Source organism: Apium graveolens, chromosome 6, assembly GCF_009905375.1.
Source record: "Apium graveolens cultivar Ventura chromosome 6, ASM990537v1, whole genome shotgun sequence".
In the NCBI taxonomy this organism is placed as follows: Eukaryota; Viridiplantae; Streptophyta; class Magnoliopsida; order Apiales; family Apiaceae; genus Apium; species Apium graveolens.
The window spans coordinates 224,147,144-224,165,910 of NC_133652.1; positions in this window are offsets into that span (position 1 = coordinate 224,147,144).

An 18,767-nucleotide genomic window follows, 5' to 3' on the forward strand; every position below is an offset into this window, starting at 1 on the left:
AAAAAGGCACTAGAGCACTTATGGCTTGTGTAAATCTCGCACTTCTCTCCATACAAGTAGTGCCTCCAATCTTTAGGGCAAAACTATTACCACGAGTCCAAGCTCATGGGTGGGGATATCGAATTTTATATTCCCTTAATTGTCATGACGCGTACGTAATTACCTTGATGTGTTGTATAAGAAGCACTCTAATTCCCTATGCGAAGCATCAATATAAATCACAAAATCTCCTTTTCCATCCGGTAACGCCAACATAGGGGTCGTCACCAACCTTTGCTTCAGTTCTTAAAAGCTGTTCTCGTATTTCTCTGTCCATTCGAACTTCTCAGTCTAACGAGTAAGCCGCTTTAAAAAGGCTACTATCTTTACAAACTTGAATGAACCTACGGTAGTTATCGGCCAATCCTACCTCTGGTAGTCATCCTAACCAAGGTCATCCATTCCTCATCGGTCCTTTCTTCATTCTTGTCAGGATCCTCCACAGAATCCTCTTCAACAACAATCCCTTCTGGGATAACATCCTCAACCGCTAGATCCTTAACATGAACATCATTTGGTCCCTCATTAGGGTGCTCCATTGGATCCACAATCTAATCCCCAATATATAGTAAAACATCTTCATATTATTTCTCTTGAACTTCAGGGTTCGGAGTCCCACTACCATATACGATAATGAACTACGCTTCTATCACGATATTTATAAGGGTTCCCATAAGGGTTTTAACTGTCAGTACTATGTTAGGTAGTTTGACTATGAACTTGGCAAGAGTTCTTATTATCTTATTAAACTTCTTATCTTAACGTCACATCATCTCTGAGGTTTATAATGCTTAGCTCTGATACAATTTCTGTAACACCCCTAAATCCTGGGTCGGGGATTCGGGTTGCCACGAGTTCCATTTCCCTTATCAATACTTAATCTTAACAGTCAACCAACTACTACGTACTGTGACCCCACAATATACACACACACCACAAGTTATAGTCTCAGAGATGAATACCAAAAATAATACAAGTCATTTTATTCCACAATTATAAACCATTTCACCTTAAGGGTTTCTGAATAATTTACATATTCCTTGCCATTATTACAATTCATAAATATACATAAGTATGGTACATCAAAAGTTGAAAGCCTAGCCTATTGGTAGATCCTACCTCAGCTACAATGGCATCAACGCCTACAGGAAACTGCGGAACGTTTCCTATCCGCTCGCGAATTGGGAGCTTGATCATGTTCATCTTGCCTATCTGTTATTGTGTGATGAAAGAAGAAAGCAAGGGTGAGCAACAAGCCCACCGAAATAATATGTATAATAATTAACAATATATGAGCATTCTCATAGTACTCATGAAAGTCTTGGTCAAGAAGAAATGAACCAAGTTTGATATCTTAACGTGACCAAATCGCAAAATATTCAGTATATAAGTATATATACTTTTTAAAATCTTTGAAATCCTCTTCCATGCATAATATACACAGAGTTCCAGTTTATAACTGTATAAAAATATCGTTGCAAGGTGATCTCATATATCTAACCTTGTCTCAATGTTTTTTCTGAAAATCTTTGTCATGCATAAGATAATCATTTACTAGATATAAGTTGAAAAGGTGAAGTTACGAGATACTCCAATATACTTATATCTTTTCCGAATACTACTTGAACTACCACCATTCAAGGTATAATCCGTTTCAAAAGTTCATCACATAGATGAGACTACAAGATAAGATTTGAATATATCCAATCTTTGAAATATCGTTATAAATAATGAAGTTACGAGATACTTTATTAAGTCCCGATATATATACACCTATATATATATACATTTTATACACTCCTTGAAAACCTCTGTTATGAAAATTATAAACAGAGTTGTAATATCCAATAAATTTGGAAAGGAGAAAACCTTGGCATAAACCTGATATCTTGTTGATCAGGCAAAGATACCAATAAGTAATCTTTTCTACTAGTAGATGGACGAATTCCCCACTGGTCATCACCCTGGCCGCAATATGACCTTATGCTGGACTGCCACTCAGCCACTTACGCATTTGATGGACTCCCACTGAGCCACTAACACTTTCATGGACGCCCGTTGAGCCCATGTTGCTTATGCCGACTCAAATAGATGAACTTACTTCCCGAACGATGGGCAAGTAATCAAGATGTTTTCTCAAAACAGCAACCTCGTTGCGAATATAAAATACACTATTGAGCCGGATCCCTCAGGTTTTGAGCGAGTGTTTAAATCCCCTTCGAAAGGAAGATCTTAAATATAAAAATGAGTTTTAGGATCCGCTCTAACTTTTAAAAATCATTTTGAAGACTCGAAAACATTTTTAAGAATGTTTGGAGTAATGCTGATTTAATGAAATAAATCAGTCCCGATATATTAGAAAATATCTGAATATTATTATTTAAATAATATTCCCAAAAGGATAATCCTTATAAAAATAATTGAAGTAGAAGTTTTAAAACTTATACTTGAAATGAATAATAAATAACCAAAGATATACGATCTTTATTTAAATAATCAAAAATAAGTTTGATTATCGAAACATTATTCTTTAATAAAATAAAGAATATTATTTAATAAAATAAGCGGAGTCATAAGTCCTCGAATGAATATTCAAAATAATATTCATTAAATAAAATAAACGGAGTCATAAGTCCTCGAATGAATATTCAAACTAATATTCATTAATTAAAATAAAGTTATCGAATAAACCTTATTCGATTAATGGTTTTGAAAACTATTCATATATATATATATATATATATATATTATACTCGGGAACATCGACTCCCGGGTTAGAAAAATGTTCACCTTTGGGTCCCCTATACTAAGGGTATACGCAACTACTGCTTATCTCTAGCATAGGTATTATGCAACTTATAAGCAATTGAATCAACAATTAGATATCAAGATTACGAAACAGACATGCACATATACCATATCAGCATGCTCCAATATATCGCAAAATTTGCTAATAACAATCATGCACTTATCACAAGATAATGCATATACATATATTTACATCACAACAACAGTATAACGGGTAGAAAACTTGTCTAAGTGTTCCCGGATAGACTTAAGCTTAGAGTGTGTCCGATAACCTATGAACAACAACATAAGTCGGAATTAAACCCCGGTCACTTAAGAAACTAGACTTTAACCAATTGAATCCTAACGTTCGCTTATGGTCACTTCTACGCTTAACGAATCACAAAAGTCATTCGAGTACCCTCGGCTCCACCATTTTTAATAAATTAACCATTAAGAATTTTAAGGCGATTCTTTTGCGAGTACCCTACCAACTGCCTAATCCACTTTGCATAATTGCTTCATACTCCAATTAGTCATTTAAAGGCCTTAACCAAGGTTTTAAAGTAAGGCGAGGGGTAATGGTTCGTTCGCGAAACACCGTTACTTAAAACGGTCGTTTCTCCTAAACCGTACATCGGATTCAAGCGAACCACATATCAAAACGAAGCTCGTAACATGAACTATCTAAACATAGCAATGGTCAAAATCTAACAGTGAGTTCACGGGTCCGGAAGTTAAGAACAAAATAGTCTAAGGTAAATTGGGCATTATGACGGCTATGTTTACGTGATTTCCCAAATTTTACCATTCCAAATCATATCAATCCAACTACCAATCAACAACAATTCAAGATACACATCAATGCTACTGATTTCAGTCATAATAAGCCCAAGAATCTCAATTTAATCCAATATCATACTATCTTCAAATTCAACCAAACTACTAAATCGAACAAGGTTCAATTCATGCTTAAACATTTAAACTACTACTCCTCCATTAACAATCATCAACACCTCAATTAAAATCCAATCACTACAAACCCAACCAGACTTTAAACACGCAAGCATCATGCTTCTCATGAACTATATTAATCAAAACCACTCCTAAATATTCAAAGTAAAACTAGGGTTTGAAGTTTTATACCTTCCTTGAAGCTTTTAATCCATGAAAGATCCTTGGAATGCCCATGGAATCCTTAATCTATGCTTAAGCTACCTTGACCTTACAAATAAAATCAAGAATCAAAAATTTGTTCTTGAAAGTTACTATTCACCCTAAACTAAAATGATTTATTTGAGCTATCAAACCTTGGATTCAAGCACTCAAACTACTTGTTCTTCTTAATTATAAAATATAGAATTCAAGGAAACAAACCACTTGAATTATGATTGAGTGGAGCTTGTGTTTGGAAATTTTTCTTCTTGTTTTTCTTCAAAAAACCTGTGAGCAAGGAGATGGGGGGGGGGAAATGAATGTGTTTGCTTGGTTGCTTCCTTTTGTTTGTTTAATTAAATTGTTACCATGGTAAAAATTATGTGGCTTATAATCAACCAACAAATCCTTCCCATTTGGTCATACTTATGTCATCCACTTATGTCATCTTCCCACACTTGTCTTCTTATTGTTGGTGTGATGACATCATCATCATTAACCTGTTTGATTAACTCCTAATTACTTGGCTAATGATCGCTGATCTGTTATACGGTTCGCTTAACTTTCGTTCTCGTTTATCGTTTGCGGGATCATACCCGGGATCTTATTACTTGGGTTCCCTTAACCTTTCTCAATACATTATATTCCTTTTATGATCCCCTCCTATAATCCTTGAAATTAAATCCTTTTTATCCTGTTACCTTATACTCAATTATTTCGGTATCTGGTGGATTTTCGGGAAAAATCAAAGTGTTCGAATTTTGATTCTGATGATCTTTACATACACTTATATACCATATAGAGTACTAATAAGATCTCAGAATAACAATAAAAGAACCTCTACAAAGTGAGGCATGAAAAGTTTTCTTATTCAGCATAATCAGTAAAATCACTATTCATAAGGGTTACAAAAAGTTCAAAATTTTTGGGGTTATTACACAAGTTGCCTGTCATCAGGAGATGAGTCATCCAGAGTTAGAATCTCTGGGAGGAGCACTGGGGCCGTCATATTTGGCATCTGATCCCCAACTTCCCCTTGTATCTGTGAAGATACATTCCCCTTAGGCTCACTAGTTAAATCTAGTTCATCGCCAATGGGTTGCCTATCTGCAGATGTATCCAGGTTTATTAGTCTTGGGGAGGTAAGTGCTGTGCTAGGTTTGTCAGCAATTACAGCACTCTCTCCTAACACCTGTGAAGGCAATTGATCCATTGAAGGACCTTTAACAGGATATTCTAACCGTAAAATGGTTGAATGCCCTGTTTCAGTCAATACTTCCTCACCAAATAGAACTCTTCTAATCGACTTATTTAATGCTTCAAGAGCTTGGATATTGGATAATGTGTTTGACTCATTACAGGATGACGTGGCCGACGGACGAATTTCAATAGATCTACCTTGTTGAGAAGATAGATCTAGTAACTGTTTAGTTGGCTTTTTAGCCAGAGAATATTTTTGAGAAGATACCTGGAGGTTTACAGTTGTCTTAAGAAATTCACTTCTTTGCTTCAAAGGAGACAGAACTGTGGGTTCTCTCAAAGTACCTTCCTTATTTGCTGCATCTAGTGCAGTTTCTCCCTCTATATGCATGGGGTCCTTATACTCTAGGGTTTGGGCTAGGAGAGTTGAAGGTGTTTGATTGGGCTCTATAGGGTGGTTATGAATTTGTGGTATGCTAAATTCACTACCTCTCCTATCTACTTATTCAATAAGTGGTTGTGTGTGATGTGGGTCAAGATGTAATTGATCTATACTAATAAGATCAGAGCATGCTTCATATGTATTACTCATTGCAGATGTACCCATACCTGAGAAAGCTGGTCTGTAGAAAGATGTATTAGAGTGAGTAGACTCAGCAGCTTGAGGAGATTGTCTAGCAGCTTCAAGTTGAGGTTGTGGAGAGTTATCACGTTCAGCTTCTTGTTGTGGTTCAACCTCATCCTCTGCTTGATTACCATGTTCAGGCTCAGGTTGATCTGCTTCTTCATCCACATTCTCTTCCGGTGCATGAGCAATGTCTTCCTGTGGTGCATTTTCAGCTTGAGGTTCACCTTCATCGTCTTCATCTTCATATTGAGCATTGATAGTAGCAAAGACATCTATCATGTAGTTTGTTAGGAAAGCAGCGTTTGCATTTAAATAGTTTCCTTTCCTGTGTAATTTAGTCACTATCAACGGGGACAAGATGGGAGGATTTTCCAAGATGTCACTATGAGTTGATGCATTTTGTGCTTCTGACAGTTTTCCATTGAGCACTATCTGAAGAAACCTTGCGTATAAGATAAAGTTTTGATGCTGAGATTGGTTCTCCAAGATGTGCTTCATGAATAAACGCCCAAAGTTGATGCGAAGATTATTTGCGACAGCAACCCCAACAATTTGATTGAAATTAGTCAGTCCATGGAATCGACCAGTCTTGGGAGCCAAACAATGAGATAATATGTCGAAAAATAGATTTCATTCCTTTGGAAGATGCCTTTTGTTGAAGTGCTTAGGAAAATCTTCATTCCCTGTCAATGTGCTTCTTATTGCTCTGAAAAAGCTGAGTAATTCCCAGTCTTCTGGAAAGTCATCAAAATTATCACGAGGTAGCTGAAGATGTTCATTTAAATTGTCTTCTGTGATTCTGGTTATATCATCAACAATAACAAAGGAAAAAGCCAGTTGTTCATCAACAGAAAAGTTTGTAGTTGTTGTATGCACATGCATGAGAAGCTCAACATTCAATTTCACATTAGTAGATAATTTGAAGCGCACAATGGAGTGTTCATTTAGAAAACGGATCCATGTCTCAAAATGTACCATTTTAACGGGATCACGTTCAATAATAGAAGCAAAATTTGATTTTGGAATCTGAATATTATTCGCCATTTAATTAAAAATGAGAATAAAATTTTGATTTAAAACAAATAAATTTGTGCCCTTCGAATTATGAGATAAATAAAATTGACCAAACTTGAAACACACTTTTCAAGAAATTAACCAAACAAGGCCTTAAGAAGAAATTAGGTTAAAATCAATCCAATTAACAATTAGCCAAACAAAGCCTTAAACATAAAAACAAGGGCAATTCGATCTTTACAAACACTCGGTGGAATTTGTTGAAACTGGACTCAAAATGATCCTTGTTCTATTAGCTTTCAAAATCTTCAAAAAATACAAATTTTTACAGAGTTTTGTTAAGGATTTGATCAAAGTGAAATTTCTTTCATCTCCTGCGATTTGTGCTGTGTATATATCAAAGAAAGAAGACGATCCGTGTGTATATATACTCGCAACAAGAAAATCTCACAAAGTGAAGTGTTGTGTGGCGACGTACTCCTGTGGCGACCACAGAGCACTGTAATCTCTCTGTGGCGACCACAGGAGAGAGATATTTCTTTGGAAACCTTCTGTGGCGACACAGAGGGGTTTCACTTAGAAAAATTCTAAGTTTCGATCCTCTGTGGTGACACAGTTGAGTTGTACTTAGAATAGTTCTGAGTATAAACTCTATGTGGCGACACAGAGGAGTTTTACTTAGAAAAAATCTAAGTCTTACTCTCTGTGGCGACACAGTAGAGTTCTATTTAGAATAATTCTAAGTCAAAAACTCCTGTGTTGCGACCCAACACCCTCTGTGCTGCTGAATTTATTTTAAACATCTTTAAAAATATGTTCATTGAAAAGAATGTTTAAAAACAAATAATAAATCACAATTATATCTCACTACTTATACAAATATTATCATTTTATTGATAACACTATATTTTTATGAAAAATGATTATGCTGCAACAATTTAATATTAATTTCAATGAACCCATTTAAATATTAATTATTTAAAGTCCACTGAAATTAAATTAAATAGCTTTATCAATATGAATATGCTCAAACATATATATATATATATATTGTATGCAAGCACATAAATACTTGAATTACGAGAAATAATTAATGGCATGTAAATTCAGATGTCCTTAAGATATTGAAATTAAATAACAAGTGAATTTAATCAGGATAAATTGCAGTTATTGACTTCTAAAGTTAATTAGAAAGATTTCACATCCCAAGCTCACTAACCAACTTAGAGAAAGTGTTTTCATCAAGTGGTTTGGTGAAGATGTCTGCAATTTGATCCTCTATGGGTAGAAAGTGTAACTCCACAGTGCCATTTGTGACATGCTCTCTTATAAAGTGATACCTGATATCAATGTGCTTTGTACTTGAGTGTTGAACTGGGTTGTTTGAGATTGCTATTGCACTTGTATTGTCACAGAATATTGGGATCTTTGATACCAACAGACCATAATCCCGGAGTTAGTTACTCATCCATAAGATTTGAGCACAACAGCTTCCACCATCTATGTATTCAGCTTCAGCAGTTGATGTGGATACTGAGTGCTACTTCTTGCTATGCCAAGATACCAATCTTCTCCCAAGAAACTGACAGCTTCCTGATGTACTTTTCCGGTCAATCTTACAACCTGCAAAATCTAAATCTAAATATTCTTTTAACAGCTATAAGATGAGACTCTTTTGGTTCAGCTTGAAATCTAGCACATATGCAAGTTTCAAACATAATATCTGGTCTACATGCTGTGAGATAAAGTGATGAGCCTATCATACCTCTGTAGCTTGTAATGTCAACTTTCTTACCAGTTTTGTCCTGATCAAGCTTGGAGGCTGTTGGCATGGGAGTCTTTGCTGGAGTTGAATCTTCTAGATTATACTTCTTGAGAAGTTCTCTGATATACTTGGATTGACAAATGAATATACCATCTTTCCTTTGACTCACTTGTAATCCAAGAAAGTAGTTCAACTCTCCCATCATGCTCATCTCATACTTACTCTGCATTAGCTTAGAGAATCTCTTCCAAAGATCATCATTAGTAGAACCAAATATAATATCATCAACAGATACTTGAACTAATATCATATCAGATTTATGCAATTTATGAAACAGAGTTTTATCTATGACACCTCTAGTAAAACCATTTTCAAGTAAAAACTCAGAGAGAGTGTCATACCATGTCCTTGGAGCTTGCTTAAGACCAAAGAGAGCTTTAAATAGAAAGTATACAAAGTCAGTCATATTTGGATCTTCAAAATATGGATGTTGTTCCACATACACTTCTTCTTCTAGCTCCCCATTCAGGAATGCACTCTTCACGTCCATTTGATAAACTTTGAATTCTGAATATGTTGTGAATGCCAGAAACATCCTGATTGCCTCAAGTCTAACCACTGGTGCATAGGTTTCATCATAATCTATACCATCTTCTTGAGAGTAACCTTTAGCTACCAGTCTGGCCTTGTTTCTCGTTACAATGCCATCTTCATCTAGCTTGTTCCTGAATACCCATTTAGTGTCTATCACTGACTTGTCCTTTGGTCGGGGTACCAGCTTCCATACCTTCTTCCTCTCAAACTGATTGAGTTCTTCTTGCATAGAAATAACCCAATCTGGACCTTTCAGTTCCTCACCCACTTTCTTAGGTTCTATTTCTGAAAGAAACCTTGAAAAGTGACATTCATTCTGAGTGGCATGTCTAGTTCTTACTTTTGTGTCAGGATGACCAATGATCAACTCAAAGGGATGGTCTATGTTCCAAACTCTTTGATGAGGCAGATATGATCTTGATGTTTCCCCTTGTTCAGTCTGATGTTGAGTGTGAACTGTAGATCCTCTTCTTGCTCCCTCTGAGTTACTGTCACCATGACTGGATGATTCTGATCTTGGTGTAGTGGTTCTTGAAGGTGTTCCTGTATGATTATCATAACCATTGTTTCCACCATTACTACCACTTGATCCTGAATCAGCATTGCCATGTACTGTAGATGTAGTTCTAGCAATCTTAGGTTCTATTATTCCCAAAGGATCATCTGATAGATTTTCAAATTCCAGAGATTCATAATCCTTTTCTATTTGCAGGCTTTCCAACTTGGTGTCGTCGAATGTTACATTAAGGCTTTCAATAACCTTCTGATCAGTAATCATATAAACCCTGTAAGCTTTAGATTCCAGAGAATAGCCAAGAAATATGCCTTCTTCTGCCTTAGCATCAAATTTTCCTAGATGCTCATTTCCTTCCTTCAACACAAAGCATTTAGCATCAAACACATGAAAGTATTTCAGTGTTGGTTTCTTGTCATCCATTATCTCATAAGGACTCTTATCATGATCTTTATTAATCAGGGTACGATTTTGAGTGTAACACGCTGTGTTGACAGCTTCAGCCCAGAAGTAAATAGGAAGTCTTGATTCACTTAGCATAGTCCTTGCTGCTTCAACCAAATACGATTCTTCCTTTCTACTACCCCATTTTGTTGTGGAGTTCTTGGAGCTGAATACTTTCTTGAAATACCTTTCTCTGTACAGAATTCATTTAAAAATGTATTCTTGAATTCTGTCCCATTATCTGATATGATCTTCCTGACAGGTAATTTCGCTTCCATATCAATTTTCTTTATATGATCCACTATCAGCTGAGGTGCTTCATCCTTGCATTGTAAGAACAACACCCATGTGTACCTAGAGAAGTCATCGACCATCACTAAAGCATATATTTTCCTTGATAGACACAACACATTCACTGGACCAAATAAATTCATATGAATCAACTGAAGAGGTTCAGTTATGCTTCTCATTTCCTTGCTTAATGTGTGATGCTTTCTTTGATTTCCCTTTTTCACATGCTTCAATGAGTCCTTCTTGACAGAATTCCATCTGTCGTAGTCCTCTCACTAATTCTCTCTTGACCAGAGAGTTTATTGTCTTGAAGTTTAATTACGAGAGCTTCTTGTGCCATAACCAACTTTGTTCTGATGAAGCTTTGTTGTAGAAATATCTGATTACTCTATCACAGGTAGACTTCAAGTTAGCTACGTACAAATTACCTTTCCTTACTCCCTGTAAAGCAGGCTTCTCATCTTTTCTGTGAGAGATCAAATATCTTTCTGATCTGAAATCAACATTGTATCCTTTGTCACAAAACTGACTTATGCTCAGAAGATTCTGCTTCAATCCTTCCACAAGAGAGATGTTTTCAATGATGACATTGCCAATTTCCAAATTGCCATATCCCCTAGTAAATCCTTTGATTTCATCTCCAAAAGTAACTATAGGGCCAGCTTTCTCAACCACTTCTGTGAGCAAGGACTCTTCTCCTGTCATGTGTCTAGAACACCCACTCTCCAGAATCCACATGATCTTTTCCTTTCTTACCTTACCCTGCAAACACAGATTGATTAAGAAGACTTTGGTACCCAATATTTCTTGGGTCCTGAAAGTTTAGGGGTAGAAACAGTATCAACAAATAAAACCTTGACAGGCTTAGCTTTTACTTTGACTGACTCCTTCTCAGTGCTAGTCTTATCAGAGATGTTAGACTTAGAGATAGGAGGTACTACAGTCTTAGCCTGTGTGTGCTCATTACCCATGCTTGTCTTTGTGTCAGTGCAAGTGCTAGCAGTTGCATGAAAACCTTTAAAATATTTAGACATGGTAACAAATGCACATGGCATACATCCAAATATACCATAGGGTTCATAAAAACTAGGCATGTTAGGCATGGCAGGCATATTGGAAGATGCAACAGATTCTACTTTAGCTTTAGTGCAGGCATGTGTAAGGTGTGCAGTGGAATTGCAATTATTACATAACTTCCTAGATGCAGATGAGGAAGATGAAAAGTTAGATTTCTTATTTACACCTACCTTGCCATTTCTGTTCTTCTTAGTCTTAACCTTAGCACCCTCACCAGTCTTAGAGTAAACTATGGGGTCTGGTTTCTTAGGTGTGTCAGGTTCCTTACTATCCACCTTATTACCTGGGTCAGCTATAGATTTAGCTTTACTAGCTGGAACCTTAGGAGTCTTAGGGGATTCCTCTTCCTTCTCTCTATCTTCAGCAATCAATTCCTCATTGATTAGCAAACTTACTTCATCCAAAGGTTCTGAAATAGACTCAGTGAATAATGGATATACAACATCCTTTATAACATATGGAACATTTTCTGAGATAAACATGTTTATCTCAGATGTACCACTATGTTTCTTACTGTTCTGCTAAGAATAGTCAAGTCCTATTGAAGTCATAGATTTAAATCTTTGACTATCTATTATCTCCTTCTGAGTCAAAGCTACATTCTTAAACACCTGCAACTTCTTTTCTAAGTCAGCAATTTGGGTTCTAAGAATGGCTTCTATGTCTGCATTGCATTTAACCTTATTCTCTAGATATTCATTCTTTTGCTTAAGGTCTTCTAGTCCAACTAAAACAATTCTAGTTCTTCATTCCTAGAGATTAAACTCTCAGATTTAAGAACTAACTTATCATTTTCAAGTTTATATGCAAGCATGGTTGTATCAACATTATACAATTCTAAAGTAAGTTCATGCACAGTAGATTTGTATTCAGACATAGTCATATCTATAGTGGTAAGTTCAGGAACCTGAGATGATTGTGATGATTCCTCTGTAAAGTCTACCATAAGAGCCAGATTTACGTACTCTTCCTCTTCATTCGAATCAGTATCATCCCATCTTTTTCCTTCAGCAATGTATGCTCTTCCCTTTTCCTTCACCACATAATCATTCAGCTTCTGTTTCAGCTTCTCATTCTTCCTTTTCAAATCTTCATAAGTTTCCTTCTTTTCATAGGAGTCATTTGATTTTGCTACCTTTGGCTTTCTGCAATCAGATGCAAAGTGCCCTAACTCATTGCAGTTGTAGCATCTAGTTTTGCTCTTATCTATCCAACTTGACTTGTAGCCTCCTCTGGAGCTTGACCCTGATGAGTAGCTTCCATTCTGAAATCTTCCTGATGAACCCCTTGGTTTATAGTTGGGCTTTTTTCTGAATCTAACATGACTAAATTTTGCATCCATGTATGCCATAGATTTGTCCTCCAACTGTTCAAGTTCTTCCTGAGTATAAAACTCATTTTCATCCTCTGGCTCACCATGAGCAATTTCAGCTACAATAATTTCTTTACTTGTTGAGGAGGGTGCAACCTTACTTTCTTGAATTTCAGGTTCACGAACTACGAGTGCAGTGGTTTTTGTAAGTGTCGTACTCTTACTATCAATAGAACCAGGTCCATAGATAATAGCTCTCTGCTCTTGCTCCAGCTCATGTGTTCTTAGCTTACCATAGATCACATTCAGGGACATAATAATAAAATCTGCCATTTTCCTGATTGAAGTGTTCTTTTGTTCTAGATGAACTGGGAGTGTCAACATAAACTTTCTGTTAGACTCTCGTATAGGGTAAACTTTTCCTTGCAGCTTTAATTCACTTAACAGTCTTGTATATCTCTCAAAGAGTGAAGACAGTGCTTCCCCAGGTTGAAGTTTGAATGCCTCATACTGAGTCGTCAGAATATCCATCCTGTTTTCTTTGACTTCTTCTGTACCTTCCATTAAAAGCTTAATGGTATCCCACATATCTTTTGCACTGTTACATCATAGAAGTTGATGACTCATATCTTTATTAGTCGATTCCACAATTATGAGTTGAAGGCTTATGTCCAGATTTATCAACTCCTTGTTAGTTTTCGTATATTTAGACAGATCCTTGGGAGTGGAAGAGGAAGGAATTCTCACACCAGTTATGTATGTGGATACAATAACTACTTCCATCGGAACATAAGGGCCATTCAGTAGTATCCCAATGTAAAGTGGATTCGAAGCTTTCATAAACAACATCATCTTTTTCTTCCATAGGTTGTAATTATCTCTATCGAATGGGGGAACCTTTATACTTTCAATTCTTTGGTTTTTCATCATATTGGCGGAATTAAATTATTTAAGGTTCAAAAATTTAAAGAAATGAAAATTTTTGAAAATTAAAAAATTCAAGAAATTTTTCAAGAACTTATTTCTTTCTCCGGATCTTGATTTGTATGTCAATCAACAAGCTATGATACCAATTGTTAGTCCCAAAGTATCGTAGAAGGGGGGGTTGAATACGATCCCTACAATCATTTTCGATTCGTTTCAAGTTCTTTGTTAAAAGTACCGAATCAAAATAACACAAAACAATTCGAGAAATATATTATTTTATTAATATAAACCTTGAGGTTGCTACAATCTAATCAAGGTATTGCTTAGCTACAATAAATTCAGCAGCATAACAGTATGTTTACAAGAGTAATAAATGTGAAGCTTTAATGGAGCTCCCGTAAACTTTCTGTGTTTGCTGAAGAAGATAACTAACTAAATGAATTCCATTCATTCAGCTTCTTGTAGACTTCCAAAATCAAAGGACAGGTGGCATGTTTGTATCCACACATTCCATTAAACTTTGCTGCAAACAAATCAATGAATACAACTCTTCTATGGCGACCAGAGAAGTCTTCTATGGTGACTTGTATCTCTGCATATCCTCTATGCCGACTGCATATCCTCTATGGCGACCAAGAGAACCTTCTATGGCGACCAAAGGATTTAATTGAAGTCCTGAGATCAACTTAAAGTTCTATGGCAACCAAGTAGTAACAGGTTGCTTCTGTGGCGACTAGAGCTTCTATGGCGACCAAGGACTTCTATGGCGACCAAGAGCTTCTATGGCGACCAAAAGCTTCTATGGCGACCATAGTGGAAGACTGTTCTGACAGAGTATTCTTGATTTTGCCAAATCATTCATCATTGTATTAACATTTTTCTTTTATAATGAATCAAGATTCCTTCTTGAATACTGATGCTTGGTGCACTAGTCTGGTTCACAAATAACTAGCATTAATCCCAATTCAATCGGACTTGAGTTTCTGAGCTGATACAGATTGATGTTTATCTATTGCTTCTTTCACTGAACCCTTGATCTGTAACACTTGGAATCAATTCATGTAACTGATGCTTAAAGTCCCTTGTTCTTATTCTTCATGGCTTCTTGAACATTACAATGAACTTCTTCCCATGATCTGTTAGAGGACTTAAAGAGTCAATTGCATCATTTGGTTCTTTGTGTTTATCATATCTTCATTTGTAGGGTTCCTGTGCTTCACAGTTTAATATTGTTTATCTATTTCTGTTTTCATGTTGAGTTATAAATCCTCGATTACATGTTACATTACATTATGCTTTACACTTATTTCTTTAAGTCTTACAACTGGAGAAAAGGTTTCATCGTAGTCAATCTCTTTTTCTTGTGAGTAGCCTTTGACAACCAGTCTTGCTTTGTTTCTAGGTAAAATACCATTTTCATCCATTTTGTTCCTGTACACCCATTTTGTTCCAATGATGCTTCTATTTCTTGGTGCAGGAACTAATTTCCAAACTTTGTTTCTTTCAAACTGATTTAGCTCTTCTTGCATAACAGTTATTCAATCAGGATCAAGTAGAGTTTCGTCAGTTTTCTTAGGCTCAATTTGAGGTAGGAGGCATGCATGTAGGCATTCATTTGCAGTGGTATTTCTAGTCCTCACATCCATATTAGGATCACCAATTATAGTATCCCTTTTGTGACTTCTATCCCATTTTCTAGTGTGATCATTCAGATGACTAGAATTGTCTTCATTTTCTTTATTATTGGCATGACTTACAAAACCATCATCTCTTTCTCCCCCTGAGTTTGCGCTATCAAATTCAGGTGAGTTTCTTTCTTGAGATGAATTCTCATTTTCATAATTCACTGGTTCACTTGTTTCTTTTTCAACTCTATTGTCTGTATTATTTTTAACTTCTTCTTCAGAATCACTGTCAAGGTTGAGATTATCAAATTTTAAGGCTTCTGCTTCATTTTCATCAAGGCATTCCAAGCCTGGATACTTGTCATCATCAAATGTCACACCTGTGCTTTCTATTATCTACTTTTTCTCTAGCACATAAAATCTGTTAGAAGTCCTCTCCAATACTTTGGGGTCAAAGTTTGCAACATACTCAAAATTTTCTTTTAAAGCAAAGCACTTGCTTTCAAACACATGAAGATGCTTAACTGTACGCTTTATTTTTGACATGATTAAGTCAGGTGACTTGCCAATGTTTTTTTTCACCAAGTATCTATTCTGAGTATAGCACACTGTGTTAACAACTTCTTCCCAATAACGTGTTGGCCACTTGGCATCCTGCAACATTGTCCTTGCAGCTTCAACTAGAGTTCTGTTATTCCTTTCACCCATACCATTTGTTGAGGTGTTCTTGAAGCAGAAAACTCTTGAGTAATGCCTTTGTCTTTACAGAATTCACTTAGTATTGCAATTCTGAATTCAGTACCATTGTCACTCCTCAATCTTTTGACAAAATTTTGACCTTTAACCTACTTTTTAATTTTCTTTATGTGTTCCATGATAATGTGTGGAGTTTCATCTTTTGAATGCATAATTTCCACCCAAGTGTACCTTGAGTAGTCATCCATCATCACCAGAGCAGACTTCTTTCTGGATATAGACATGACATTTACAGGACCAAACAAATTTATATGGATGAATTGAAGTGGAGCATTAATGGAGTTTACAGCTTTTCTTTTGTGACTTGATCTCTTCATTTTTCCCTTATGAAAAGCTTCACAAACTTCATCTTGAGCAAATTCCAAAGCTGGCATATCTCTCTGTAAAGTATAATGTAATATAACATGTAATCGAGAAATTATAACTCAACATGAAAACATAAACAAATAAACAATATTAAACTGTGAAGCACAAGAAGCCTACAGATGAAGACAGGATAAACACAAAGAACCAAAAGATGCAATTGACTCTTTAAGTCCTCAAAACAGATCATGGGAAGAAGTTTATTAACATGTTCAAGCATCCATAAGAATAAGACAACAAAGGACTTTAATCATGAGTTACATCAATTGACTTCAAGTGTTACAGATCAAGGGTTCAGTGAAAGAAGCAATGGATTTTCACCAATCTGTATCAGCTCAGAAACATAAGATAAATTAAATTAGGTTCTCTCAATACTAGTTGTTTGTAAAGCAGACCAGTGCACCAAAAATCAGTATTCAGGAAGGGATTTTAATTTAGTTACAGAATAAAGTGTCAATACAGTGAAGAATGGCAGAACAAAAGCAAAAACATTCTAAGGCAGAGAGCTTAGCACCTTGGTTTATTCCCTTTGTATAATCTCAGTGGTTGCAACAGAGCAGTCGCCATAGAGAATTACTCCAAGTCAACACTGTGGTCGCCATAGAGAATTACTCTAAGGAAACACAGTGGTCACCATAGAGAATTACTCTAAGGCAACACAGTGGTCGCCATAGAGAATCACTCTAAGGCACCACATTGCTCACCATAGAGCATCAACTGATCACCATAGAGCAACACAGGATACACTGATCGCCATAGAGCATCAACTGATTGCCATAGAGCATCAACTGATCGCCATAGAGCAACACAGGATACACCGATCGCCAGAGAAGAGAAGACAAAGAATGTACCAGTCGTCATAGAATAGTTGGTGATTTCCAGTGAATTAAACAAGCAGCAATTCAAAGATTTGTGTGGACACAATAATGCCACCTGTACAATAAAATTGAAAGTCTACATTAGTAGCTAAATGAATACAATTCATTTAAGTCATCTTCTTCATCTTTCAACAGAGTGTTTATGGGAGCTCCATTAAAGCACTTCATATATTAAGCTTGTAAACATATTGTTGTGCTGCTGAATTTATTGTAGCTAATCAATTTATTGATTAGATTGTAGCAACCTCAAGGATTATATTAATGAAACAATATATTCCTCGAATTGTTTTGTGTGTAACTTGATTCCGTACTTTTAACGAAGAACTTGTAAACGAATCAAAAATATTGTAGGTATCTTATTCAACCCCCCCTCTACGATACTTTAGGACTAACAATTGGTATCAGAGCTTGTTGATTGACGTATAAATCAAGATCCAGAGAAAGAAACAAGTTCTTGAAAATTTCTTTAATTTTTTAATTTTCAAAAATTCTCATTTTTTGAAATTTTTGAACTTTAAATATTTAATTCTGCCAAGATGATGAATAACCAAAGAATTGGAAGTATAAAGGTTCCCCCATTCGATAGAGTTAATTACAACCTATGGAAGAAAAAGATGATGTTGTTTATGAAAGCTTCGAATCCACTTTACATTGGGATACTACTGAATGGCCCTTATGTTCCAGGGATCCCTCTAAATATACGGAAACTGACAAGGAGTTGATACATCTGAACACAAGCCTTCAACTCATAATTATGGAATCGACCGATAATGATATGAGTCATCAACTTCTAGGATGTAATAGTGCAAAAGATATGCGGGATACCATTGAGCTTTTAATGGAAGGTACAGAAGGAGTCAAAGAAAACAGGATGGATATTCTGACGACTCAGTATGAGGCATTCAAACTTCAACCCGGAGAAGCACTGTCTTCACTCTTTGAGAGATATACAAGACTATTAAATGAATTAAAGCTACAAGGGAAAGTTTACCCTATATGAGAGTCTAACAGAAAATTTATGTTGACGCTCCCAGTTCACCTGGAACAAAAGAACACATTAATCAGGGAAAAAGCAGATTTTATTACTATATCCCTGGATGTGATCTATGGAAAGCTAAGAACACATGAGCTGGAGCAAGAGCAGAGAGCTATTATCTATGGACCTGGTTCTATTGACAGTAAGAGTACGGCACTTGCAAAAACCACTGCACTTATAGTTCGTGAACCTGAAGCTCAAGAAGACAAGGTTGCACCCTCTTCAACAATCAAGGAAATTGTCATAGCTGAAATTGCTCATGGTGAGCCAGAGGATGAAAGTGAGGTCTACACTCAGGAAGAACTTGAACAGTTCGAGGACAAATTTATGGCATACATGGATGTAAAATTTAGTCATCTTAG